Source organism: Elephas maximus, chromosome 21, assembly GCF_024166365.1.
Source record: "Elephas maximus indicus isolate mEleMax1 chromosome 21, mEleMax1 primary haplotype, whole genome shotgun sequence".
Lineage (NCBI taxonomy): Eukaryota > Metazoa > Chordata > Mammalia > Proboscidea > Elephantidae > Elephas > Elephas maximus.
Genome location: NC_064839.1, coordinates 80,375,269 through 80,402,315, shown reverse-complemented (window position 1 = coordinate 80,402,315; position 27,047 = coordinate 80,375,269). Strand labels below are relative to the sequence as shown.

Genomic DNA, 27,047 nt, shown 5'->3' with positions numbered 1-27,047 from the left:
AATTTGTTCTTACTGACAGAAGACTGAAAAAACAAAAACCCTGTTTTCTAAATCTGAAAGAGTGGATGCGAAAGTTTGGTGTAGTTTAAAACGATTTTAGATAAAGACATTCACTGTAAACACCCATTAAAAATACCTGGGGCGTTTAAACTGTTAGGTGAGATTTTACTCAATCAAGTGTAGGCCACTTTGGAAACGGGTCAGGAAACGCCGCTCAGGGCTTATTTTGGAATGCTAAATGCCAGCTTTAGAAAGCAAAGAGGTCACACTTAGAGCTTCCTCACAAAATCTATTCTAAGTACTTTACACAAAACAGTACCACCCCATGCAGTCCAATTAAACTACAATATATTCAAATGTACCAGAGGCAGAAACACAGATCATCAAATTTTGAATAGGACAATACCTACGAAGCTTCAATTCTCTTTTGGAATCCAGTTATCACAGTCACCTGAGCGACACTGAATTATTACTCATCCAGGAAAGATGGAGATGGACACATACAAGTGGCTGTTCAGTAGAGACAGATATTACCTACACCCTCTGTGACTTTAGAGAGGAACATCATCTGAGGAGTTAGTCAGTGAGGACAAAATCCCCAAGAATGTGGGCCTGCTACCACTTGTCATTTTCACAAACTGTACTGAGGAACAAAGTAAGAAGCCGGGCATACGTATATAAAAGAGACGTTAGGATTTCCAAAGATGTAAGCCACTAAAGCATACATCTTTTGAGAACTGCACAGTGCTTTCTAGATGCCCTCTGGTGCTGTGGCATTTCGAAATGGTCTAAAGTTTAACATAAAAATGTATCCCCTATCACTAGCAGAATGATACAATTTCTTTGCTAAAACATCCATCAAGTAGTTTTGTTGAATATTTAAACTTTCATAAAACTGTACTAAAGCAAAAAAAAAAAAAACGCCAGTTTTAAATTAGTGATATACATAAATAGTAGACATATTCATTGTCCAGGATTTTGCATTTACATACTTTGAAAATCACTAATACGCTTTAAAAAGAACAGAAATTTTTTAATGGTCAACTTTCAAATAAGATGGTAAGTTAAGCATAGGCTTCTAACGGTCTCCCCCTTCCCACATACCAACAGAAATGACTCAGAGGTATAAAGCCAGGAGATAGCCCAGCACTAAGGGAGCCCATCACATTCCAAACACGTGGCGGAATTCCTGCTAGGCTCCATGTGGTTGTGACTGGATGAAGGAAGCACCTCTGACCACCCGCACTGCCCACCCTGAGAAGCCTGTGTAGCGTCCCAGGGCCTCCCATACAGGGGAAACCCGATGAAGACCCACTACCACCACCTCATTTGCTGAAGTGTGTAGGGGGGGTGGGACTAGAACAGACAGACAAGGCTTGGAACCCACTCTGCACATGAGGACCAATAGCTTCGGGAAGCAGCTACAATGGGAAGATGAAATGTAAAGCTACAGGCACAGACAAACTGGACATGTCCAATTAAAAAGAAAGGAGGGGATACAATATTAGTATCACATAAGGTAGAATTTATACTACAAAAAAGCATTATTCTGGATAAAAAGAGTATCTACTAATGAATAAGAAAGACTGAAGAAGAACTGATATCTTTGAATTGTGGTGTTGGCAAAGAATACCGAATATACTATGGACTACCAGAAGAACGAACACATCTGTCTTGGAAGAAGTACAGCCAGAATGCTCTAAACTTTCACTTAGAACACAATAAAGTATTTTTAAAAAGACAAAACAGAAAAAGTAGAATAAAAACACAAGTTTCAAAGAGAACACGAAATAATGTAAACTATTCTACTGTCAGAGAGTTTCTTAATTTATTCATAAATGATGACCATCATCAAATTGCTAGGACATGAGAACATGTCAAAATTGCCATACATTGGAAAGTAATCCTTTCCAACTATTTATTTTTGATTAAAAAAACATGAAATTTAAACTTTTAAAATGTATGAGGAGATAGTTCATCAAAATTATTTCAGTGAGCATGTAAGCACAAGGTTGGAAGACCACTCTATAACATGCAAAGACAACCTGAATAAATTGTTAAAAGCTAACATTTTCCAAGTCACATTATGTGATTTCAACAAATTTAACCTAGAAATATTAAAATAGTAAAAATCAAAAGGCCCAGAAAATAAAAGCTGCAGTCATAAAATATAAAGAGAATAATGATTTTAAAAAGCACCCCTACATGGAATGGGGACAAAGCTGTTTTCATCTGCACATTAATAGGCATAGTTATATCTAAGGAAAAGAAGCAAATGGTATTGATACAGATTAGAGCAGAGATTATGAATTAGAAAATGGAAAAGAAAAAATGATAGCAGTAAAGTCTGAAAAAACAAGTAACACAGAGACCGCTTGTCTGAGTAATCAAGGAAAATATATAGAAAACATAAATATACAAACTTTAAGATAAGAAAAAAGGCCAATGCAGTTCTGTGTAGACAGAATGATATAAAAAATTGAAGGTGCTAGAAGGAATGGAGAACTACATTACAGCCTCTACTTTACAATTTACCCACAAGGCAAAAATCCCCTGAAATCTCTAAAATTAAAGAGTTCACTCAAAGACTTTCTTCCTGACTATCTTCAGTAACTAAAATACACTACTCCTCTAGCTTTTAGAGAAAGCTTAATTGCAAATAGTGCAAAAATAAAATAAAGACATGGGGTCCAGAGAGATGTATTTCACTAAAATGAACTATCTTAATTATCTCCGGTTACAACAATAATTTAATTTTACAATTAACTACATTCTTATATCTTGAGATAATTATTTTATAAACATATATACAGACCCACATATATATGCACACGTACATACGTATACATGAATGAAAGGTCATTGCATAGGTATAATTACAAAGAAGCGTATTTAATCTCCTAACAGTGGAAGGTCACTTAATGTTTTCAGATAATCTGAATGCTCTTCATTATCCTCACATACAGTCAAGTTTTTATTATACTGAGGGTAATTATGCATTTTTAGATTATTTTCCTCCCCCTGACTGACCAGCTTTTGGTCATTTCACTGCTTATTAAAATTTCTTCAAGTAAATGGGCAGGGAAACAAATACAAATAAAACTCAAGCCAATACGGTAAGTTTTGTTATTGGAGAAGTTTTGTACTACAAAAACAATACCAATCTTCCTTTAAATCAGTTAAAATCGTGCCTGAAATTCAATTTACTTAAATTTCCAAATGGTCCAATGGAAAAGCTCAGTGTCATGTAAATAAATGTGCTGTCATTTACCTGAGGCTCTCCGGGAGTTTCCATCCGAGGGGAGGTTTTTTTTTTTTAATAATTTTTATTGAGCTTTAAGTGAATGTTTACAAATCAAGTCAGTCTGTCACATATAAGCTTATATACACCTTACTCCATACTCCCACTTACTCTCCCCCTAATGAGTCAGCCCTTCCAGTCTCTCCTTTCGTGACAATTTTGCCAGGTTCTAACCCTCTCTACCCCCCCATCTCCCCTCCAGACAGGAGATGCCAACACAGTCTCAAGTGTCCACATGGTGCAAGTAGCTCACTCCTCATCAGCATCTCTCTCCAACCCATTGTCCAGTCCCTTCCATGTCTGATGAGTTGTCTTGGGGAATGGTTCCTGTCCTGGGCCAACAGAAGGTTTGGGGACCATGACTGCCGGGATTCCTATAGTCTCAGTCAGACCATTAAGTCTAGTCTTTTTATGAGAATTTGGGGTCTGCATTCCACTGATCTCCTGCTCCCTCAGGGGTTCTCTGTTGTGCTCCCTGACAGGGCAGTCATCGGTTTTGGCCGCGCACCAACTAGTTCTTCTGGTCTCAGGATGATGTAAGTCTCTGGTTCATTTGGCCCTTTCTGTCTCTTGGGCTCATAGTTATCATGTGACCTTGGTGTTCTTCATTCTCCTTCCACCCAGGTGGGTTGAGACCAATTGATGCATCTTAGATGACCGCTTGTTAGCATTTAAGACCCCAGACGCCACATTTCAAAGTGGGATGCAGAATGTTTTCATAATAGAATTATTTTGCCAATTGACTTAGAAGTGAGGGGAGTTTTTTTAATGGCTGAAAAACCTTCAAAAAGTTTCAGAACTGAGCCACCCATGCGGAAGAGTTTTCTGGTCTTCCTGGATAATGTCCGCACACCAAACAAATCCAATGGCAAGCCCTAGCCTGGTGTTTTGCAGAAGCTCCAAAGTATGGATAGTCCTTATCAAAGTGTTTTATATTTACTTCAGGCAAAGATTAACCAAGGATCCTTTCAATTTCCTAGGACCCTTTTCCTTCTTCTTAGCAGCCGTTTTGTTTTTCCTCTCCCTCTCCCCATTTTGAAATTATCGCCTACATCCTATCCTATGGTTTAGTGCAGGAATTGATCAGGCTGAAACCCAGAAGTTTAACCAAAGGAGCTGTGTTTCTGGCATTCAGAGCTGGAACTGAGAATGAAGATTATGGTATTCGTCTTCTAACAACAACAACAAAAAATCATCCCATTGAGTGAATTGTGACTCATAGCGACCCTATAGGACAGAGCAGAACTGCCCCATAGGGTCTCCAAGGCTGAAATCTTTACACAAGCAGACCGTCACATCTACGAATTGGGTAAAGGCTAGTTCATGAATTGATGAATTTGAACTTGCCGACCTTTCAGTTAGCGTTTAATCATTTAATTGGGTGCAACCAGGGCTCCTCATACATTACACTGTGGGTTAAACAGGATTTTGTGGATTTCCCTGGGAAACTTAGTGCTATTGTGATGAAATACTTCTTAAGTTCCAAATAAAGAAAAGTCTTTAAATAATATTTTATTGTGTTTTAGGTGTTTTCAGTTTACACAGCAAATTACTTTCCCGTTTAACAATTTTTATACAAAATGTTCTATGATACTGGTTACAGTTTTCACAATGTGTCAGCATTGTCATTATTTCCATTCTGTTTGTTCTGTTTCCACTGATCTAGCTTCCTTCCCCTCCTTCCCTTCTCATCTTTGTTTTTGGATAAATGTTGACAATTTGGTCTCATGTAGTTTACTGTTTAGGGAGCACACTATTTGTGAGTAATACTGTTTATTTTATAAGCTAATCTATTATTTGGCTGAAAGATGACCTCCAGAAATAGCTTCAGCTCCAAGTTCAATGGGTATCTTAGGGCAACAGCCTCAGGGGCTTCTCTAGTTTCTATTGGTCCAGTACATCTTTTTCCAAATATACTTTTAAAATATAGATTTGCATAAATTGAAGGTTACCGTTATCTGTTTGTTTGCTACGAGTCGGAATCGACTCAACAGTAGTGGGTTTTGGGTTTGCTTTAAATAATTTTTGGTCATCAAATTTAGAGGAAAATGTTTACATTTTGTTATTCTCACTGGTTAATAAATAACTCAGTTAGATAGGCCAGTACAAGAGATAAACAACTTCAGGGGCCTAGCGTGAAACCCGTTCCCACAGCATATAAAAAACCTCCATACTTTTAGTGACGACCTTACTCAAGGGACAGGTTTGTATTCATGGCCACTTGAGATTTTCTCCATGATTCTATTACTCATTTCTAAAAATGGCCTTGTCCCTGATGGATATTTTGTAATTAAAAAATCCAAATTTATAAGAACTCGTTCAAATGTCCTGAGATATCTGACACAACAGAAGAAAAAACATGATTAAAATCATTCCTTTGTACTTATAAAGCAGGATTTTACATATATATATATATTTCACAGACTAGAGAGAGAGTTTTTTCTCTAAGGCAGATGCCATTATTTCAATAAAATACCGGTATAATGGAGAGAACACTGGGTAAGAATCTGGAGTGCTTGCTTCTTGTTCTTTTCACCACTACCAACCTGTGTCCATATGAAATTTCTTAAATTCTCTGGGTCTTGACTTCCTTGTTATCTTGATAAGTCATTTACTACCTGTTGCTGTTGAATGCCATGAAGTCAATTCTGACTTCTAGAGACCCATGAGACACAGTACAACTGCCCTATAGGGTTTTCTAGGCTATACTCTTTATGGGAGCAGATTTCCAGGTCCTTCTCCCATGAAGCCACTGTGTAGGTTAGAATTGATGTTTCCGTTAGCAGTCGAGAGCTTAACCGCTGCACCACCAAGGCTCCTTCTTCACTACCTAAGGTTATATAATTCTCTTGAACCTTAACACATGAAATATGAACTAGGGTAATTGAAAATGTGATGATTAATGCTTTTATTTTACCACTGTAAAACTATAAAATTGGGATATAAGGTAGCAAAGCTTAATAGTAAAAAGAACAGATACAAAATCTCAGCTTGTTTCTTCATCATGATTTTTATAGCATATTTATGCAGAAATTCAGATGCTTCTCAAGGATATTCAAGGAAGAAAATAACTTATTACAAATAACGTTTCCATAAGAGATTTGTACAAATAAACTGATGACCCTTCTGATGTAAAAGAGATCCTAAAATCATCTCGTCATTGATTTACTGATCTTCGCCTGAAATCGTTTATTTTAAAAAGCCATTTTTGACATTAGTAATGGACCAACAGTTCAAAACATAGATAAATTAGTTATTATTAATGGAAACAAAAAAAGATATAGTGTTAACAGACTAAAACACAAACGTGCGCGCGCACACACACACACACACACACACACACACGGGACTTTTCATTTATTTTCAATTTACTTAAGTAAGGCTCCTGGGAAATAATTAAAGAACTTATGGGTACAAAGCCTAATAGTGTGTTGAAGGAAAATCTCCTAAAATTAATATGACGCCAAGTTGGGTTATTTAATCTGCAACAAATCAGCATCACTACCGAGTCGATCGATCATAAGAGAAGGAAGTGTTCTATTTTCATCATCAGGAAAATTTCTGTGTAGTGGTAAACAAAAAACACAATTCTGGTCAGCCATAATGTACACGTGAAAAGAAGGATGTTATGTGTCAGTTTAAATAAAACGCTCTTGTTAGTTGCCATCAAGTCAGCTCCAGCTCAGTGTGACCGTATTCATAACAGCACCAAACAGTGCCTGCTCCTGGGCCGTCTTCACGATCGTGGTAGGTCTGAGTTCATCACTGCGGCAACTATGTCAATCCATCTCACTGAGGGCTTCCCACGCTTTCGCTAACCCTCTTCTTTAACCACCATGATGTCCCTTTCTAGCGACCGGTCTCTCCTGATGATGTGTCCAAAGCAAGTAAGTAAAAATCTCACCATCCTTTCTTCTAAGGAGCATTTTGGTTGTATTTCTTCTAAAACTGATTTGTTCCTTATTCTGGCAGCCCACATCAGTTCAAATGCGTGAATTCTTCTTATACCTTCCTATTTCATTGTCCAGCTTTCTCATGCATATGAGGCAAATAAAAAGACCATGGCATGGGTTGGGCGCACTTTAGTCATCAAAGTGACATTTTGGTTTCTAAAACTTTAAAGAAGTCCTCTACAACTCCTCTCCACCCCTCCCCCCCCCCAAAAAAGAAAGAAAACCTGTTGCTGTCTTTGTCAGCTAAGACTCACAGCAACCCTACAGGACATAGTAGCTGCCACATAGGGTTTCCAAGGAGCAGCTCATGGAGTCGAACCGCCGACCTTTTGGTTAGCAGCCGTAACTCTTAACCACTGCACCACCAGGGTTCTGTCTTTTGCAACTGATTTGCTCAAATAAAGAATAGCAGAACTGAAAGAAAATCTCTGAGATCCACTATTCCAAACCATTCTTGTTAAAGGTCTCTTGAGTCCTTTGTTAGGGCTCTGTTATCCACCCCAAATCAGGTAGTTGGCAACAGAGCACAGACGAGAACACGGGTTTACAACATTCAGCACAGTTTACCTTCTCCCTAAGCCACACGGCCTCCTGCACCGCTGAAACCTGGCCACTGTCAAATGTAATGGCCATCCTAATTCTGCAGGAAACCAAGTTAAGAAAGCATCTTTGTTTTGAAATAAGTGTGAAAAACTGGGTAACAAATCAATGGCACAAGCAATTTTATGCTTTGTATTTGTTGCCTTTGAGCTTAAAATACTTTTAAACTGGCAACAGTTTTTCAAAACTTTCATGAACTATTACTATCAGGAATTTAAATTCTGCAGGTAATATCTTCATCCCTTCATTCTCCTCCTCCTGCAACCTGAGCAGTTCCGGAGAGAAGTGTTGGGTCCCCCTGCCTTCCTGGGACGGCAGTGTGCATCAAATTCATTTAATGTGGTAACAGTATAAATTCCCAAACACAGGAAACCGAGAAACAGGGCTGCGGAAGGAGCGCCCGATCCAGATTCTCCCAGGCCAGTCATTTTTGGAACATGCTGCGTGGAAAACCAGTCCAAGACAGGGCTCAGATACACCATCATACGACACACACTGGCTTTAGAAAATTCAGGAGCCCTTACAGGGTTCAGATACACCGTCATACGACACACACTTGCTTTAGAAAATTCGGGAGCCCTGACAGCGCTCGGATACACCGTCATATGACACACACTTGCTTTAGAAAATTCGGGAGCCCTGGTGGCGCAGTGGTTAACAGCCCAGCTATTAACCAAAAGGTCAGCAGTTCAAATCCAGTAGCTGCTCCTTGGAAACCCTATGGTGCAGTTCTCCTGTCCTATAGAGTCCCTAGAAGTCGGGATCACCTGAACAGCAACAGGTTTGGTTTTGCCTTTTTGGTGGGGCAGTGGTTAAGAGCTATGGCTGTTAACCAAAAGATCAGCAGTTTGTACCCACCAGGTGCTCCCTGGAAACTTCATGGGTCAGTTCTACACTGTCCTATAGGGTCACTATGAGTCGGAATCGACTCAATGGCAACAGGTTTGGTTTTGTTTTAGAAAATTTGTCAAGTATTTGTTTAATATTCATATTATTTTGTTAAAATCAATTATAATTTTAAGGGTATATCGACAACAAAAAAGGAGGGAAAAGTCCAGCTCCTGGACTGACATTAAGACGTCACGCCTAAGAAAAAACAGTGCTTCAGAGATGGCACTTTTGACGCCCACTTTCTTCATGGAGCAGAAGATAGTCCATTAGTATCAGAGAAAGCGGACTAACCCAAGACCACCAAAAACCAAAAAGCCAAACCCAGTGCCGTCGAGTCGTTTCCGAGCACAGCTACCCTACAGGACAGAGTAGAACTGCCCCATAGAGTTTCCAAGGAGCGCCTGGTGGATTCGAACTGCCGGCCCTTTAGTTAGTAGCCATAGCACTTAACCACTACATCACCAGGGTTTCCAACCCAAGACCAGAAGTGGATATTCTCTCATGTCTAATAAAAATATCAGTAGATGACTCTCATCTATAAACACTGCAAAATGTCTGATTCAGAATCCTTTCCCATTATCTTCCCTCTTTCTCTCCCCCTAATAAAATCACCAAATCCCCCCAAAAATCAAACTCATTGCCATTGAGTCAATTCCAACTCGTAGTGACCCTACAGGACGGAGCAGAACTGCCCCACAGCATTTCCTAGGCTGGAATCTTTATGGAATCACGCTGCCACACCTTCCTCCAGCAAGCATCTGGTGGGTCTGAACCGCCAAACTTTCAGTTAGCAGCCAAGCACTTAACCATTGCACCACTAGGGCTCCTTCCAAAAAAAAAAAAAACACAGACCACTCTAATTACAAGATTGGATTTTTACAGTATGTATGTCAGTCATGAAAGGTTTAAGCTATATTCATTTTATTATAATTAACATAAATACTCATTTACTAAGTAGTAACAGTTAAGCACTTGTCTGCTAACTGAAAGACTGGCAGATTCTTAAACAAACCCACCCAGTGCTCTGCAGAAGAAAGATCTGGCATTCTGCTTCCGTACACTGTAGCCCAGAAAACCCTACGGGACAGTTCTACTCCGTCACTCGGGGTTGCTGTGAGTCATAACTGACCTGTAGGAGTACACTGTAGCCCAGAAAACCCTAGGGGACAGTTCCACTCCGTCGCTCGGGGTTGCTGTGAGTCATAACTGACCTGTAGGAGTACACCGTAGCCCAAAAAACCCTACGGGACAGTTCTACTCCGTCGCTCGGGGTTGCTGTGAGTCATAACTGACCTGTAGGAGTACACCGTAGCCCAGAAAACCCTAGGGGACAGTTCCACTCCGTCGCTCAGGGTTGCTGTGAGTCATAAGTGACCTGTAGGAGTACACTGTAGCCCAGAAAGCCCTAGGGGACAGTTCCACTCCGTCGCTCGGGGTTGCTGTGAGTCATAAGTGACCTGTAGGAGTACACTGTAGCCCAGAAAGCCCTAGGGGACAGTTCCACTCCGTCGCTCGGGGTTGCTGTGAGTCATAACTGACCTGTAGGAGTACACTGTAGCCCAGAAAACCCTAGGGGACAGTTCCACTCCGTCGCTCGGGGTTGCTGTGAGTCATAAGTGACCTGTAGGAGTACACTGTAGCCCAGAAAACCCTAGGGGACAGTTCCACTCCGTCGCTCGGGGTTGCTGTGAGCCATAACTGACCTGTAGGAGTACACTGTAGCCCAGAAAGCCCTAGGGGACAGTTCCACTCCGTCGCTCGGGGTTGCTGTGAGTCATAACTGACCTGTAGGAGTACACTGCAGCCCAGAAAACCCTAGGGGACAGTTCCACTCTGTCGCTCGGGGTTGCTGTGAGTCATAAGTGACCTGTAGGAGTACACTGTAGCCCAGAAAGCCCTAGGGGACAGTTCCACTCCGTCGCTCGGGGTTGCTGTGAGTCATAACTGACCTGTAGGAGTACACTGTAGCCCAGAAAACCCTACGGGACAGTTCTACTCCGTCGCTCGGGGTTGCTGTGAGTCATGAGTGACCTGTAGGAGTACACTGTAGCCCAGAAAGCCCTAGGGGACAGTTCCACTCCTCGCTCGGGGTTGCTGTGAGTCATAACTGACCTGTAGGAGTACACTGTAGCCCAGAAAACCCTACGGGACAGTTCTACTCCGTCGCTCGGGGTTGCTGTGAGTCATAAGTGACCTGTAGGAGTACACTGTAGCCCAGAAAACCCTAGGGGACAGTTCCACTCCGCTGCTCGGGGTTGCTGTGAGTCATAACTGACCTGTAGGAGTACACTGTAGCCCAGAAAGCCCTAGGGGACAGTTCCACTCCGTCGCTCGGGGTTGCTGTGAGTCATAACTGACCTGTAGGAGCCCAGCAACAATTCACTTGCTGCAGGGTTGACCCAAAGCTGAATTACAAGTACGCGCACTGAGGCGCTGTCCTTGCCTGTAGCCTCCCTCACCCACAGCCCTTTCTGGCCCTTTCCCAGATCTGACTAACCAAGAGCTGCTCTCAGGGAAGGACCACCCATCAGTCGCAGGAATACAACACTTCAGACTCCAGTGTAGCATTTAAGGTCTTGAAGGATGCTGACAAAACTTTTGAAATTCCTGACCTAGATACCTATTTATTCTCACAGAGAAATACTTCATGCATTTATGAAAATGCAGTTTTTTTAAAAAAATTTTTTTTGGTACTATGAAAATTTTTATTTTTAACTTAAAATTGAAAGCCAATGATAATTTAAAAAATACATTACAAATATATTCTGCTGGTAATCATAAAGTTCATTTATCATACCACTTTTTTCACTAAAAACGTTTAAAACTTACAGGAAAAATAACAGGCAACACACCATACCCACACACAGTTTATCATAACTACTACAACGTGCACCTTAATTTACAACACGTAGGTTTGTAACTACATTTTCTGAATGCTATACCTAAAGAGCCCTGGTGGTGCAGTGGTTAAAGCGCTTGACCATTAGCAGCTCCACAGGAGAATGACGTGGCAGTCTGACCGCACAGAGATTTACAGCCTTGGAAATCCTATGGGGTCGCTATGAGTATGAGTCAACTCGGCAGCAGTGGGTTTGGGTTTTCTGAACACCTATAGTTGGAATTGACTCGACGGCAACCAGTTTATTAGTATAGCAGCCTCAAGAATGTTTGTTTCTTTTTAGTTTTTCAAATTCTTAAATAAAACACAAGCATACAACTAGATTTTAATTTCTCCTATGACTGAATAACAAACATTCAGAGTTCTATGGCTCTTTTACTGGAATTTCCCATGATGTAGGGCTCTTGGGAGAAAAGAGGTATAAGGTAGTTTTAGCAGGAAAAAAAAATCATAAAAAGGAGTATGAAGGTATGAACGCTCATTAAGAATTTATCTAAACCCTCCAAGAAATGGGAAAGCAAAAAACTAAGGAAAACAAAGAAAACCATTGTTTACACGTCTCTGCTACTTTATTTTCCTTTGCAGTGGGTTGGACAGTGTCCACCCCAAAATTCAGGTTCACCCTGAATCTCAGAATGTGACCTTATTTAGATACGAGGTCTCCGCAGATGCTGTTAGTTAAAGTAAAATCATGCTGGATTAGTGTGGGCCCTAAAGGCAATGACTAGTACCCCTACAGTAAGAGGACATGCAAACACAGAGTTCTGGAAGAAGACCACGTGAAGATGAGGACAGAGACAGGAGTGATGCAGCTACAAGCCAAGGATCTCTGGGCCACCAGAAGCTAGAAGAGGCAAGGGAGGACGGCCCTGCCTACACCCTGATTTCACATGTACAGCCTCCTGAACCACGAGAGAATAAATTTCTCTGTTTTCTGTTTCTACCGCCAGTTGTGGCCATCTGTTCACAGCAGTTCCGGGAGGCCAGTGCATCCTTAATGTGACCCTGGACAGTATTTTTGCTTTGTTTTTTGTTGGTCTTTGGTGATTTATACTAAAATTTGAACCAAACCACTAGCCTAACATTATTGTTCAAAATGCTACTGTATTTTGTTTGGAGCCTTCAGTGATTTTCAAGTTTAATATGCAGATGACACCTGGATCTTCCCTGGGCCTCTAACATGAGAAACAGGACAACAGATACTCATGATCAAGTTTTATTTCTATGTGAAGGTCAGCAATGGTTAGTAAGTGCGATAAAAAGGACGTTGCTTTATTTACTTTCTTACCACACTGTATATATATTAAAAATTTCTTATATCTTGTATTAATCAAATGCTGATGTAAAACACATAAGTTCTCAATAAATGTTTATTAAACTGCACTGAATACTCTAGCAATGCACTATTTTAATAAATATCTGTAGAAGCTGATTTCTAAGTCTCTAAGAATTTGGCAAAATATTTGTCACAAAAACATTTTAGTATTTTATTTTAGTAATTTATATAAAAACCACTGCAAATACGATCTTACTGTGCTTTGACAATTAACTTTCAAGCTTCTTCCTCTGCCTGACCTCAGAAAACCTCAACGAGATCCCCACAGAAATTCTGTTTCTAAAATATGCCAAAGAACCTTCAAAGACTAAAACCTAATCAAGTTAGAGCGTAAGCATCAAAAAATAAATGCACGTAGGGCAGAGAACACTGACCACTTGGTGGTGGGGGTCAGGTAATTGAAAACTGTTATAATTCAGCAAATAGAAAATGAAAGTATATTAAATGATCTTCCTCCTTAAAAAATAACATTAAATGGTAAGAAAGTTATAAGGTAAAAACCAGTACAAAACAGAAATATAGCTCTCTCATGGAATCCGTCTGAAAACATAAACTTCTCTGACATAATCTCTTTCTATAGCATAAAAAGCCTAAATGTTTTCATTCAGTAATTTTATAACTTTCAAAATATTAAATCAATGCCTTATAGAACTAGATATTACTGTCATACTTAGGAAAAGCTTGGTTCATACTTTAATGCTTTTAATTCATTTTGAGACAATATGACATGTAAAAATTTTTTGTGTTTTAGATCAGGAAAGCGACAGTACTATGAGGACCTCCTTGGCTCACAGGTATATATCTCATATTCTGGAGAAGTACATTATTACTCCGGGAGTACGGTCTTCCTAGTTCCCTCTTTCACTGTAGTATTACGCCGGGAGTACGGTCTTCCTAGTTCCCTCTTTCACTGTAGTATTACGCCGGGAGTACGGTCTTCCTAGTTCCCTCTTTCACTGTAGTATTACGCCGGGAGTACGGTCTTCCTAGTTCCCTCTTTCACTGTAGTATTACGCCGGGAGTACGGTCTTCCTAGTTCCCTCTTTCACTGTAGTATTACGCCGGGAGTACGGTCTTCCTAGTTCCCTCTTTCACTGTAGTATTACGCCGGGAGTACGGTCTTCCTAGTTCCCTCTTTCACTGTAGTATTACGCCGGGAGTACGGTCTTCCTAGTTCCCTCTTTCACTGTAGTATTACGCCGGGAGTACGGTCTTCCTAGTTCCCTCTTTCACTGTAGTATTACGCCGGGAGTACGGTCTTCCTAGTTCCCTCTTTCACTGTAGTATTACGCCGGGAGTACGGTCTTCCTAGTTCCCTCTTTCACTGTAGTATTACGCCGGGAGTACGGTCTTCCTAGTTCCCTCTTTCACTGTAGTATTACGCCGGGAGTACGGTCTTCCTAGTTCCCTCTTTCACTGTAGTATTACGCCGGGAGTACGGTCTTCCTAGTTCCCTCTTTCACTGTAGTATTACGCCGGGAGTACGGTCTTCCTAGTTCCCTCTTTCACTGTAGTATTACGCCGGGAGTACGGTCTTCCTAGTTCCCTCTTTCACTGTAGTATTACGCCGGGAGTACGGTCTTCCTAGTTCCCTCTTTCACTGTAGTATTACGCCGGGAGTACGGTCTTCCTAGTTCCCTCTTTCACTGTAGTATTACGCCGGGAGTACGGTCTTCCTAGTTCCCTCTTTCACTGTAGTATTACGCCGGGAGTACGGTCTTCCTAGTTCCCTCTTTCACTGTAGTATTACGCCGGGAGTACGGTCTTCCTAGTTCCCTCTTTCACTGTAGTATTACGCCGGGAGTACGGTCTTCCTAGTTCCCTCTTTCACTGTAGTATTACGCCGGGAGTACGGTCTTCCTAGTTCCCTCTTTCACTGTAGTATTACGCCGGGAGTACGGTCTTCCTAGTTCCCTCTTTCACTGTAGTATTACGCCGGGAGTACGGTCTTCCTAGTTCCCTCTTTCACTGTAGTATTACGCCGGGAGTACGGTCTTCCTAGTTCCCTCTTTCACTGTAGTATTACGCCGGGAGTACGGTCTTCCTAGTTCCCTCTTTCACTGTAGTATTACGCCGGGAGTACGGTCTTCCTAGTTCCCTCTTTCACTGTAGTATTACGCCGGGAGTACGGTCTTCCTAGTTCCCTCTTTCACTGTAGTATTACGCCGGGAGTACGGTCTTTCTAGTTCCCTCTTTCACTGTAGTATTACGCCGGGAGTACGGTCTTTCTAGTTCCCTCTTTCACTGTAGTATTACTCCGGGAGTACGGTCTTTCTAGTTCCCTCTTTCACTGTGAGGGAAACTAAATGTAAAGAAGGTTAATGAATCACTGGCAATTATAAATGTTTAGAGAAGTATGGCAATTCCTTAGACTACTTAACAGCACTGATTCCTTATAAGCAGCCCTGATGGTACACAGGTAAGTGCTTGGCTGCTAACCAGAAGACTAGCAGTTCAAACCCACCCAGCAGCTCTGAGAGAGAAGAGACCTGGTGATCTGCTCCCGTAAAGGTTACCAAAACCAAAACCAAACCCACTGCCATCAAGTCGCTTCCGACTCATAGCGACCCTATAGGACAGAGTAGAACTGCCCCACTGGGTTTCCAAGAAGCACCTGGTGGATTCAAAATGCCGACCTTTTGGTTAGCAACTGTAGCACTTAACCACTACGCCACCAGGGTTTCCCCATAAAGATTAATGCCCATGAAACCCAATGGGACCATTCCCTGTCCTATAGGATCGCTATGAGTTGGAATCGACTTGACAGCAATGGGTTTGCTTTTTTTCTTTTCTTTTAAAGGACTCAATATATTGACAACAGATGAAATGACTAATGTTCTTACTGAGTAAAATCCAGACAATGATCGTAGTGGGTCATTACCTTACAGTTTTTACGAAGGTTTCCCATGATAGCTTCCTTTATGTGGTATCTTATTTCAGAGTGGTCTCACAGAATCAGACAGAATAACACTCTTCAAGATTTTTTTTCTTTTGAATTGAAAAATGATAAGCTAATCATTTAAATTTCGCTTTGAGTAGAAAGCTAGAAAAATCTTAAAAACTTCATTGCAGTATTTGTTTCAACTATTACAAAATTACCAATTACATTTTAAGTGGTTCCATTCTAATCTGACAAAAGCAATTTTAGCTATATGTTTGTAACTTCTTAACTTGAACTAAAAGAAAGACTTGGGAGGTTGACATCATCAACCAGCTTCTCTGCTCAGACAACGGTGTGCTGAGCACAGGTGTTTTGGAAGATGAGGGTTGCTGAAAAATAAAACAAAGAAACAAAACCCCAAATACAGGGCAGTCTCTGGCCCTGGATTCATCGGTTTCAATAAACAAAGAAAAAAGTGGTAGAATACTTAAAAAATACTCATACGAAGGAAACACAAAGAAGCCATTGTATCTGTGTGTGAAAGCAACCTACTAAAAGCTCAGAGGAGGTTGTAATGAGTATGTAAGATGTAAGATAGCTTGCAATCCTTTGCCGGAAGAAATGAATTGTGCAGAATTTAAGATAAGAGCTGACAAAGAAGAAGGAAGAAGCTGTGTTAACGTAAACACGCTACATGAAAGCTCAGCACAGTAGAACAAACTAGGAGTCAGGGTCTGTCACATTTAGCTGTGTAAACTCTTTTTCGGGGGTCTTGGTGTCCTCATTCATTCGATTCAGCAAGTATTCATTGAGCCAGGCACTGTTATAGGCTCTGGATTAATGCATTCATGCAGCTTACATTCATAAACTGTAAAATCTAAGAAATTTAAGAAAAAGCCAACCAAACCAAACCCAGTGCCGTCGAGTCAATTCCGACTCATAGTGACCCTACAGGACAGAGCAGAACTGCCCCACAGAGTTTCCAAGGAGCGCCCAGTGGATTTGAACTGTCAACCCTTTGGTTAGCAGCCATAGCACTTAACCACTACGCCACGAGGGTTTAAGAGGAAGTCATGAATTGAAAATGATAGGAAAAGTTCATTGCTAGTTTCTCTCATTCTACTATCTCCCTCTTATAATTCATCTACCAGCATCTACTAGATAAATCTTGCCTCAAATACACTCTACTGTGCTACTAATTTCTATGCCACATCTCCAGTGGATCCCCAATATCTACAAATGAACATCTAAACACTTTCCCCGCTAGTCAACTCCCTCATGTCCTGGCTTCAAGCAATTTTTCTAGCCTTATCTTGAAAATTCTCTATCATGAACTTTATGCTCCAGTGAGGTTATTTGATATTTTCTCAGATATGCTTGACAAATTCCAGCCTTTGGTCATGTGCCTCCCCTTGCCTGGAATGGCTTCTCCCAGCCACCTGTCCATAATCCTACCCCTTCTTCAATCAGGCTCAAGTATTTTCTTGATGTGACATTGAATTTCTGAACAGGGGAGTGATAAGATCAAGGTGATGCCCAGGCAAGATAATTTGCCTTTTTTGGCTTGAACAGGAAAGTGAAATTCATGAAAGCTAGAGAGAAGGATACTATAAAATATGATTGTGATTGCATTGTAATAAGTAGACCCAAAATACATCTGGTTTGTAGAATCAGCAGCTCTTGATTACTGGTTGAATATATACATAAATGGAAGACATGAATCTAAATGGACTCAAAATCATATCATTATTAACAGAATGATAAAGAGCATACCAGGTGGTACATAGTAGGTTTTCAACAAATGCTGAGTAACCATTTATTTTTAATTTATAAATTGACCATCCTTAAGGAACTAGAGGATTCCTACAATATTCTGTAGTTAAATATTATATATTCATTTCTAATTTTGTAAACCTTGGTGGCGTAGTGGTTAAGTGCTACAGCTGCTAACCAAGAAGTCAGCAGTTGGACTCCACCAGACGCTGCTTGGAAACTCTATGGGGCAGTTCTACTCTGTCCTGTAGGGTCACTATGAGTTGGAACCGACTCGACGGCAACGGGTTTTTTTTTTCACTTCTGATTTTATAGAAAGAAGAAAGAAAATTTGGTATATTTATCGTAACTAAGTATAACTGATCTAAAACTGAGTAATTACTGAGTTAAAAAAATATCTTTAAAAAAGAAATCAGGTTAAACACTAATGAACAATTTCACAGAAATATACAAAACAGGTCTGTTCTTGTATTTTAAGAAAGTGGGTGTTGTGTGGGATCCCTGGTGGGACAGTGGTTAAGACCTCAGCTGCTAACGAAAAGGTTGGCAGTTTGAATCCACCAGCTGCTTCTTGGAAACCCTATGGGGCAGTTCTACTCTGACCTATACGGTCGCAATGAGTTGGAATCAGCTTAGCCACAAAGGGTCTGGTCTGGTCTAAGTGTTGTGCGAGAAATAGCATCTATAAAACAATACCAAATGGTTTTTAATTTTTAATCTAGATCTTGCTTTCTTTAAAGAAATAAAATGGTACAGATACAGCTAAATGCCACTACCATTCTTCTCACTGCTTCCTCCTCTTTTCTGTCTTCCTCCCTTTCACAGACAACCACTAATGGTAGTTGGTGCATACCCTTCTTATGCATAGAACTTCAGAATTTTATTGTGCACTTTGGCTCACCATCTCAAATACATTAGACTATAGTAGAAACAGTCTTATTTTAATGGCTGGTGTGTATTTTGGCAATGTGAATCAGGCTCTAGAATACTGCCATTTCATCAGATTACAGTTGACTAAATCATTTAAAAAAAAAAGTATAACAGCAGAATTCTCTCAAACAGAACAGTCTAATACATAGACTTACTCTTGGTAAAGTTAAGAAACAGAAATAATTCAATATACTATCTCAAATTTACCTATACACTTGCTCCTCACTTATCGACTATCTCGTTATCTTACATTTCACATTTATGACAATAGAAAAAAATCTGCTATTCAACCATTTTACACATTAACGCTGTACATCTGGCAGTAATGAACACCGAGGTGTGAGGTGAGAGTAATATTGTCTGTGTTGGCAGTTACGTAGTGATGTAATTTGGCTGTTATATAACGATGTTATCATCTTCCATTTTGTGATCTGATGTGGTCATCCTTCATTTTTGCATTACACTGATTTTTGCATAACGGCCTCATCTTTGGAAGCTAACCACATCAATAAGCGAGGTGCGGGTGTATTTAATTTTAAGGTCCTTTGTCTTTGTCTTAGGGTCATGGTGGTGATCTATTTTTTTGTCAGAGTCTAGGACTAGTTATTGTTGCTTCAGAGTTTTTCCATTTCCAAACTGCAGAGGTTAACAAAATCTTCAAGTGGCCTCCTTTCAAGGGGGTACCTTATTAGAGTTTTAAGTATACCCCAGGCATTTAAAAGTTGATATCTTACTATCACTAATTGAGATATTCCTGGAAAGAGAGACTGGAGAAGAATTTTACAAAATACACGCAAGGAGACAGTTTTAACCAAAAAAAAAATCACGTTTCTTTTCTCCATAAATACAATCTTAAAATCTTGATATTTAATCCTACCTTTATGTTTTGCCTCAACTGAGGTAAAAAGAATGTTTACAGTTCTAATACTTAGTTATTGGAAAACTGAGCCACTACTGAAATATTGATGTTTATTAATAATCATTTCAATAAATCACATGTTTAAGCTGATCTTAGCATGAAAGCCAGTAGTTTTTCAGTTTACGAATGACCTTGCACCTTGAATCCCCTATTCTAACCGGAAACATAAAAGTACAGACTGAGCTTTGTTTTTTGCATAAAATGTAGATTAGGTTAGACTATAAAACATAAAATAACACTCATGAAGATTGTGCTTCTCAGTTCAAGCAGATACATGAGACCAAATGAGCAGCTCCCGTACAGATGCAGGATGAGAAGGCAGAAAGGGACAGGCGCTGCCTGGATGGACACGGGAAACCTGGTGTCGAAACTGGGAGTGTGCTGTCACATAGTAAGGATGACAACTACTGTCACATAACAATATCTGCATAAATTTTTGTATGAGAAATTAACTTGAGCTGTAAACTTTCACCTAAAGCCCAATTAAAAAAAAAAGTTCCAGTTTCTAAACTTAATTGTTCTGCTCCTTAAGGACTCCATCCTGGTTCATTCCTTAATCATGGCATGTGGAAGAGAGTTATAATGTGACTCAACTCTTTCACCCAGGTGAGTAGGATGGCCTTCAAAGTGGCTGTCTTAGGAGTCACCACTCTTTCAGATGATGCAGTCATTTCTCAAAATAATTTTGAAATTTCTCTTTTAAAAGGGTCATATGGCCCTGGTGGTGTAGTTGTTAAGCACTCAGCTGTGAACCGAAAGGTCCTGTGGTTAGAACCCACCCAGCAGCTCTGTGGGAGAAAACACCTGGAGATCTACTCCTGCAAAAGATTATCGACTCGGAAACCCTACAGGGCAGTTCTACTCTGACATAGGTTAAGAGCTACGGCTGCTAACCAAAAGTCAGCAATTCCAATCCACCAGGCGCTCCTTGGAAACTCTATGTGGCAGTTCTACTCTGTCTTATGGGGTCACTATGAGTCAGAATCGACTCGGAAGCAACGGGTTTTATGAGTCAGAATCTACTCGACAGCACATAAGAACATGGGCTTTTAGCTTTATTCTTCCTCTGAATAAGTTTAACTGTGGCAAATTCTCTCTCTTTGGGTATAGATCTAATTTTTTGAAATATCCAAATGTTGGTTAGTCTAGTCCATGAAGGAAGGTGAGTAACCAAACTAGTTAAATTTATATTTGATAAAAATGAGCATGCCTATGTAACAAGAATTATTTTTATCTGTGTTTTGTAAATAAACTCAATTTCAAAAGAGTTTCAAAACAGTTTGAGACCCTACTGGAACATGGCAATAGTAGTAATCTATCCGTAATGAAGAAAGCAACCTTCAGTTTCAGAATCTATGTTATAAAGAAAGACCAACTGCCACAAGCATACGTAGTCCATCGCACACAAGCCGTTTCCCTGGAAGCTGGTGAGAAAGGGAGCCCCTTTCCTAGAGCTCCTCTGCAAGGGATACTTCCTCTTCTTACTCTGCAGATGATCTGAGGCAACAGAAAAGCCCCAACTTCCCTAATCAATAATACCTGCATAAAAAGTACAAATATATGCACAGAAAAGTGGGGCATGTTCATAAAAATAAGCTAACCTGCTAGAACAAAATATAAAATTTTATTAAATATTGTATTGTGCATACTGTGTTTTATCGCCATTTCCAGTTGTGTTTTTTCCAACAATTTTGAATCAAACAAATGAAGAAACTCTAAAGAACCTCTATAAAAACCTGCATTGTTTGAAGTCACTGATCTGGTTTACTTCCCTCCTTTTACAGGTAAGGCCGAGAAAGTCAACATTTCCAAGGTTATACCACCAGATAACAGTTTCCTAATTTACTTGGCTTCCTAAACACAGATTCTTAGCCAACCAAAACTATAAAAAACAAGACCCAACAGACGAGCCTTGGGCACAAAGGCATAACACAAACACAATTTATCATTTTGCCAGGTTCAATAAATACCATTTTGATGTGTTAATAGTCTTTAATAGTGAAGGCATTAGCCATCAATTAAATAAACAAACCATTAAATAGGGAATAGAAGTGTCAATGAAGACATAATCTACTAATTTTCTAATCAATGATGCTAATCATTGCTGGATATTAATCAGGAAGTGGACATCAGCCATACCATAGATTCTCTTATGATCTAAATCTAAGATTAAAAACAAAAACAGAATTTACTACTAAACACATATTCTCTCAAAAAATTTTTGCTGATAAGTTAAATGATTATCTTTTGCCTTGAACAAATATGGAAATCTTTGGAACAGTCAATAGTTACAATTTTTAGGAAAGGTTGTATACTGGCACCTTATTTTTATTCTACATAACTTACATACAAAGCCAAATTAGGACGAAAGACAAAACAAAATCTAATTTGACAACTACATTGGAAGTAAAATTCAGTAAGAAGAAGGATATAAACTTGAGATTCCAACAAACCTGAGTTCCCAACCTGACTTTGTAACTTACTAGTTGAATAACCTATGCAAAGCTATTTAACCTCTTTAAGCCTCAATTTTCTCATTTATAAAATAGTGAGTAAAAATAATATCTAAAGATAATGCAAGTTGTCTGCATGCTAGCATTTAACACATCAAAATAACTGTTCTTAGTGCAAAAAGAAGTACACAGAAGTCAGGAGCTCAGGGCCCAGGCCTGAGTCTGCCGCTTCCTGACTGATGTGGCCCTCACGCTCCAGCGGTTCCCAAGGAAGACAGCAGAGGAGAGTCAGGAGCATGGGCTTACTCACGTGCAAGCTGCTGTTGTTGGGCACTGTCAAGAGGATTCCCACTCATAAGGACCCCACCTGAGAGAGGAACTGCCCACAGGGTTGTGTTGGCTGTAATCTTCATGGAGCAGGGGCGGATGGCCAGGTCTTTCTCTGCGGAGCCACTGGGTGGGCTGGATCATCAACCTTTTGGTTAGCTGCCGAGCACTTAACTGTTGCACCACCAGGGTGTGTGCATGCCTGGGTTCAAATCCTGGCTGTACCTCTAACAACAACTTAAGTTTTCTATGCCTTTAAATAGAGATCATAAGAGAATCTGACTCCGGAGTTGTTCTGGGGATGAGATGAGATGAGATAAGGTGTTTAGCACAGAGACTAAATCCACTGTTGTCAAGTCAATTCTGACTCATAGCAACCCTATAGGACAGAGCAGAACTGCCCCACACGGTTTCCAAGGAGCGCCTGGTGAATTCAAACTGCCAATCTTTTGGTTAACAGCAGAACTCTTAACCACTGCGCCAAGGTTTCCAGCACAGAGACAATACTGAATAAATGTTAGCTATTATTAGATCTTGCTTTCTCCACTTAAAAACCATGCCATGTGGGTTAAGTGATCTTGAAGGTTCTCTTTGGTTCTAAGAGACTAATACTATCCACTTTTACAGGAGAAGTTAGTAAAAGTGGTGTTTAAAATTTTGTGGAATTTGGATCTTAAGGTTGGTGAGGGTGGAGCAAAATAGGAGAAATAATGGCGTTTCTTTTCCTATCCATCTACCTGGTAACAAAAACACTGAAAATGTAGTGATTCTTGCATTTATCATCCTAAAGAAGATATCTTCCCTTCTCTCGTTACCTCAGACAGTCTCATTAGACTTGATGCTTACCACCTGAAAAAATAAATAGGGTCACAAATTCTTTATCAACGTGTTTCAGTTGCAAATGTACCCGTACATGTAATTTTAACGATTTTTTTCTTACTCGTTTACTTTTATGATTCACTGAACTACTGGCTTCTTTAAAATTCCTTACTTGTAAAAATTAACATCTTGCTTCACTCAAACTATTTTGGAACTCAGCAACCCAAAAACCTCCCTGACCATAAATGCAAAGAAATGGAAATATTAGGACAAAAAGGCTTCTGAGAAGCAAAAACTTATGATTAGCTGAGAAGAGTCCCCCAGGTTCTTAACTCAGAACTTTTCCATTCCTATTTTATGCAAAAATTACAACAACAAAATTTTAGTACTGTGATGACACAAAAAGTAGTAAGAGGTGAAAGCTGATAGCATGACAGACAGGGAGGAAAATGAAATGCCTATCTTAAAATTACATCTGTACTTGAACTGCATATATAATTTTAAATGCTTATAAAAAGGAATGTGATATTTAGGAGGACGGATTTGGCATCACAAATCACTGCTTAGCCATTTAGGACCTGTGTGACCTTGAACTTACTTAACCCCTCCAACAATTTCCTCATCAGTAAAATGGGGAAACCCCTTCTCAAAGGGATGCCGTGAGAATAAAGTAAAATTATATGAATAAAACATGTAGCACAGTAAGGGCTCAAAATTAAGCCTTGTCATATGTGGCCCTTGAGGCTGGGGATACCAAAAACCAAACCTGTTGCCATCGAGTCATTCTAACCAAGATTTCGACTCATAGCGACCTACTTGGTGCTGAACAGCTTCGGAGTAAACAACTGGACTGTTAACACAAAACAACTGATGTTCATAATGATGACCCTTGGCCACCAAGATGTTAAATTATATGTAATATAGTCACTCAATAAGCATTCAACATTTACCGAATAAATGCTGTTTTATCAGCATTGTGCTTATTGCTGGTATGTAAAGATGAGTAAGCCGTGGTTACGACCTGGAAGAACTTGTCCCCCTAGTGGGGGAGAGAGAAATGTAAAGAGATGATTATTGTGTAATGTGGTAAGTGCTGTAAAAGAAATCAGTACCAGGTGCTATGGAAGCACAGAAGTTGACAGCTCTGCCTGTGGCTATCAGGAAAGGCTTCAGAGAAGAAACGCCATATAAGTAGGCTCTTGAAAGAGGGTAAGAAAGGCCATAAGAAGTGCAGACCCAGTGAAACTGCTGCAGCGTGGGTGCACGAGTGGGAAAGAGAAATGGCGGTCGAGGTAGGATTATGGAGGGTCTGATGGAACACACCAAGGAATGTGAGCTGGTCCGAAAGAACGAGTGAGGACTTTACGCAGGGGTGTCCCACTCTCAGATTTGTGATTCAGAATAACAACCGTGATATGATGACAGTAAGACAGATGGCAAGGAAACCAAGTTGGTAGGCTCGTGAAATAGTCTAAGATTAAACGAGCTTGAACTTAACATGCCCCGATGGTAGGACAAGTGGGGGGAGTGGTTTATAGTTCATTTTAAACATATTCCAATCCAATTTGTTTTTTAAATAAAAGGTCCTTAAGAAATAAATCCATAGCTATCAAGAAAATTTGACTTTCCAGAAGGAACTATTTTTGGTGATTTTTGAAATGCTCAGATTTTAGTGTTAAATAATTCATAGCATGATGACAAGGAGATATCTCCAATAAAGTTTGAAATAATATGTTAAATAGTTTGATAATGGGCCAATTTTTCCTTTTTTATGGTTAAGATTTGTGATAACACTAACTGCGATTAAAAAAAGAATTTAGTAAAAAGTATAGCATAAGCTAAACTCCAATCAGCTTTGCCTAGGAAAACAAAAATCTTGATGTAGCACTTAATTGTTTTAACTGGAGTTTCCAAGAAGGTTAGATCTCGCGCAGTGTTTAATAAACCTCTTCCTATTATTGAACAATGCTTGTTCAAATATTTAAGCAACAATTCTGTTTTAATGGACTTTGTAATATAAAATATATCACAATGAAAATACTGGCCATAATATTAAAAAAATATAAATCATAAATCCTATGGTTTTGTTTTTAACCTCTTAAGGGAATCGACTCTAGAACTACTAAAACTTGAACAACCTTCAAGTAAACATACTTATGCACTTGTTAAAACAAACACTATTCCCATTGCTAAAATTGAAGTTGGCAAGTGTCTCCTCTTAATACAACAATTTGAAAAGTAGCAGAAAAGCATCTCCTTTGCAAAGAGACCAATCATTATCATTAAAAGACCGTTAAAAGCAAATGCAAAATGGTCAGCCAGCTTGACCACCTTCATTTTTAATGAAAGGATATGTCCATACATATCAAGGTATGACGTAAACTTACGAAGGGAAATCCACTATCATTAAAACGGAAACTTAATTTTCACTCTCACTACGGTGATCCACAAAGGAAATAATATTTCAAAAAAAAAGAAGGAAATACCATAAAGCTTTATGTAAAAATCTGTCAGTGATCCAGCAAGCAGGGGTGGCTGTCATAAAATACCCAAATGGCTTTTCCCCCTCCATCAAGGTCACCTTACTGATGATGGGCTCAGTACAATGACAATGCATTTAACCACCTTGCTTGCATCTGACTCAACCTCACAAATCCAAATGGCCTTGTTTAACTAGCCTGGCCTTTCAGCATTTCCCTGAACAAAGATAATTAAGGAGATGTACTGCCCCTGCTATCACTGGAACTGAAAGACAAATCAACTTTTAAGAGCACAGCCAGGTGTCTACTCCACTAATGCACAACTTTTAAGCAGGAGGTAAAATGAAATAATGGTTAAATAATTATAAAAGGTTAACAACATTAAGTTTGTTCTATAAGGTAATTTTGTTTTATTTAAAAGGAAAAGCATTTAAAAAGCCCCAGACTATGTTTTACAGGTCTCTAGCAAAAAAAAAAAAAAAATTTTTTTTTTTTTTTTAGAGAGCAGGTCCTGTCTCTCCCAGACGGAAATAGTTTAAGACTAAGGAAAAAAAGTGTGACTCACAAACTAACACGTAAAAAATTCACTAAACTTCCACACATCATTTTAATTTTTAAAAACTGTTAGGTTAACATACAAAGCTTAAAAAGATTGAAGTGTTTTCCTATGTTACTTCCATATTAAATATTTTGGTAAGCTGTATAATGTGTTTTGCCTACTTTATTATTGAGAGGAGAATAGTAACACTTAAACTCTTTTTCTTTTAAATATGTATGTTATTTCTTAAATATAATTTATCTAAATGTGATGTGCTTTCAAATATTTGTATGTACTTTTCAATTATTATCTTTCCTTGTGTGGTTAATTTACCACCATGAAAGTCTATGACATAAATTGTTTCTGGGATATCAAAGGGGTAGTTGTTTTCACTTCAATGTAATAAAAATTGAGAGGATATCTCAAAGCTTAAACACCTAGGATTTGTAACTAAACACTCAACTTTGTAACAAAAACATCAATTTTAAACCAACTGGTTTCTTAAATATTAAAATACAAGCCATTTCAAATCCACTAAAAATATAAAATCAAATAATTTGTACATATGAAATAGGTATTCCCTACAGGGAAAAACAAACCTTGGCCTGTCAAAAACAAACAGCATATTCCAAAGGCCCAGAAACCACGATTCTGGCTAAAAGGCCTTAGACAGAAATGAGTAGTACAATAACTTTTCATTTTGGACAAACCTATTACAAGATTCCTATAAATTCCGTTTGTTTGATACTGTCTATTGCTAAAGAAATCTCTACTGCCAAACAACCTGATAAACCTGAGTACAATGAATTTCTAAGGTAAAGAATTAACTGTTATTTGGTGCAAAAATACTCAATGTTTGAGGATATGGAACCATTTCCTATTATGAATATAGCCAAAATAACATTTATGACCAGTAACTTATTATCTATATGTATGTGCTTCAGACT

The 27,047-nt window shown here is 39.3% G+C and overlaps 1 protein-coding gene and 1 long non-coding RNA gene across 10 annotated transcripts in view; both read right to left on the bottom strand.

Moving 5' to 3' along the window:
* Positions 1–27,047, bottom strand: part of TENM3 (teneurin transmembrane protein 3) — a 793,331-nt gene that overhangs the window by 420,679 nt on the left and 345,605 nt on the right. The gene's annotated exons all lie outside the window — the stretch shown is intronic.
* LOC126065186 (uncharacterized) lies at positions 7,482–12,987 on the bottom strand. Of its 7 annotated transcripts, none has more exons than XR_007514749.1 (4): positions 10,940–12,987; positions 10,449–10,694; positions 10,121–10,366; positions 7,482–9,956 (listed from the first exon to the last, which is right to left on the bottom strand). It is a non-coding gene; the product is annotated as an uncharacterized LOC126065186 (long non-coding RNA). The 7 variants fall into 7 exon arrangements; XR_007514746.1 differs by lacking the exon at positions 7,482–9,956 and having other exon boundaries at positions 9,970–10,366; positions 10,449–10,530; positions 10,613–10,694; XR_007514744.1 differs by lacking the exon at positions 7,482–9,956 and adding an exon at positions 10,858–10,939 and having other exon boundaries at positions 9,970–10,366; positions 10,449–10,530; positions 11,022–12,987.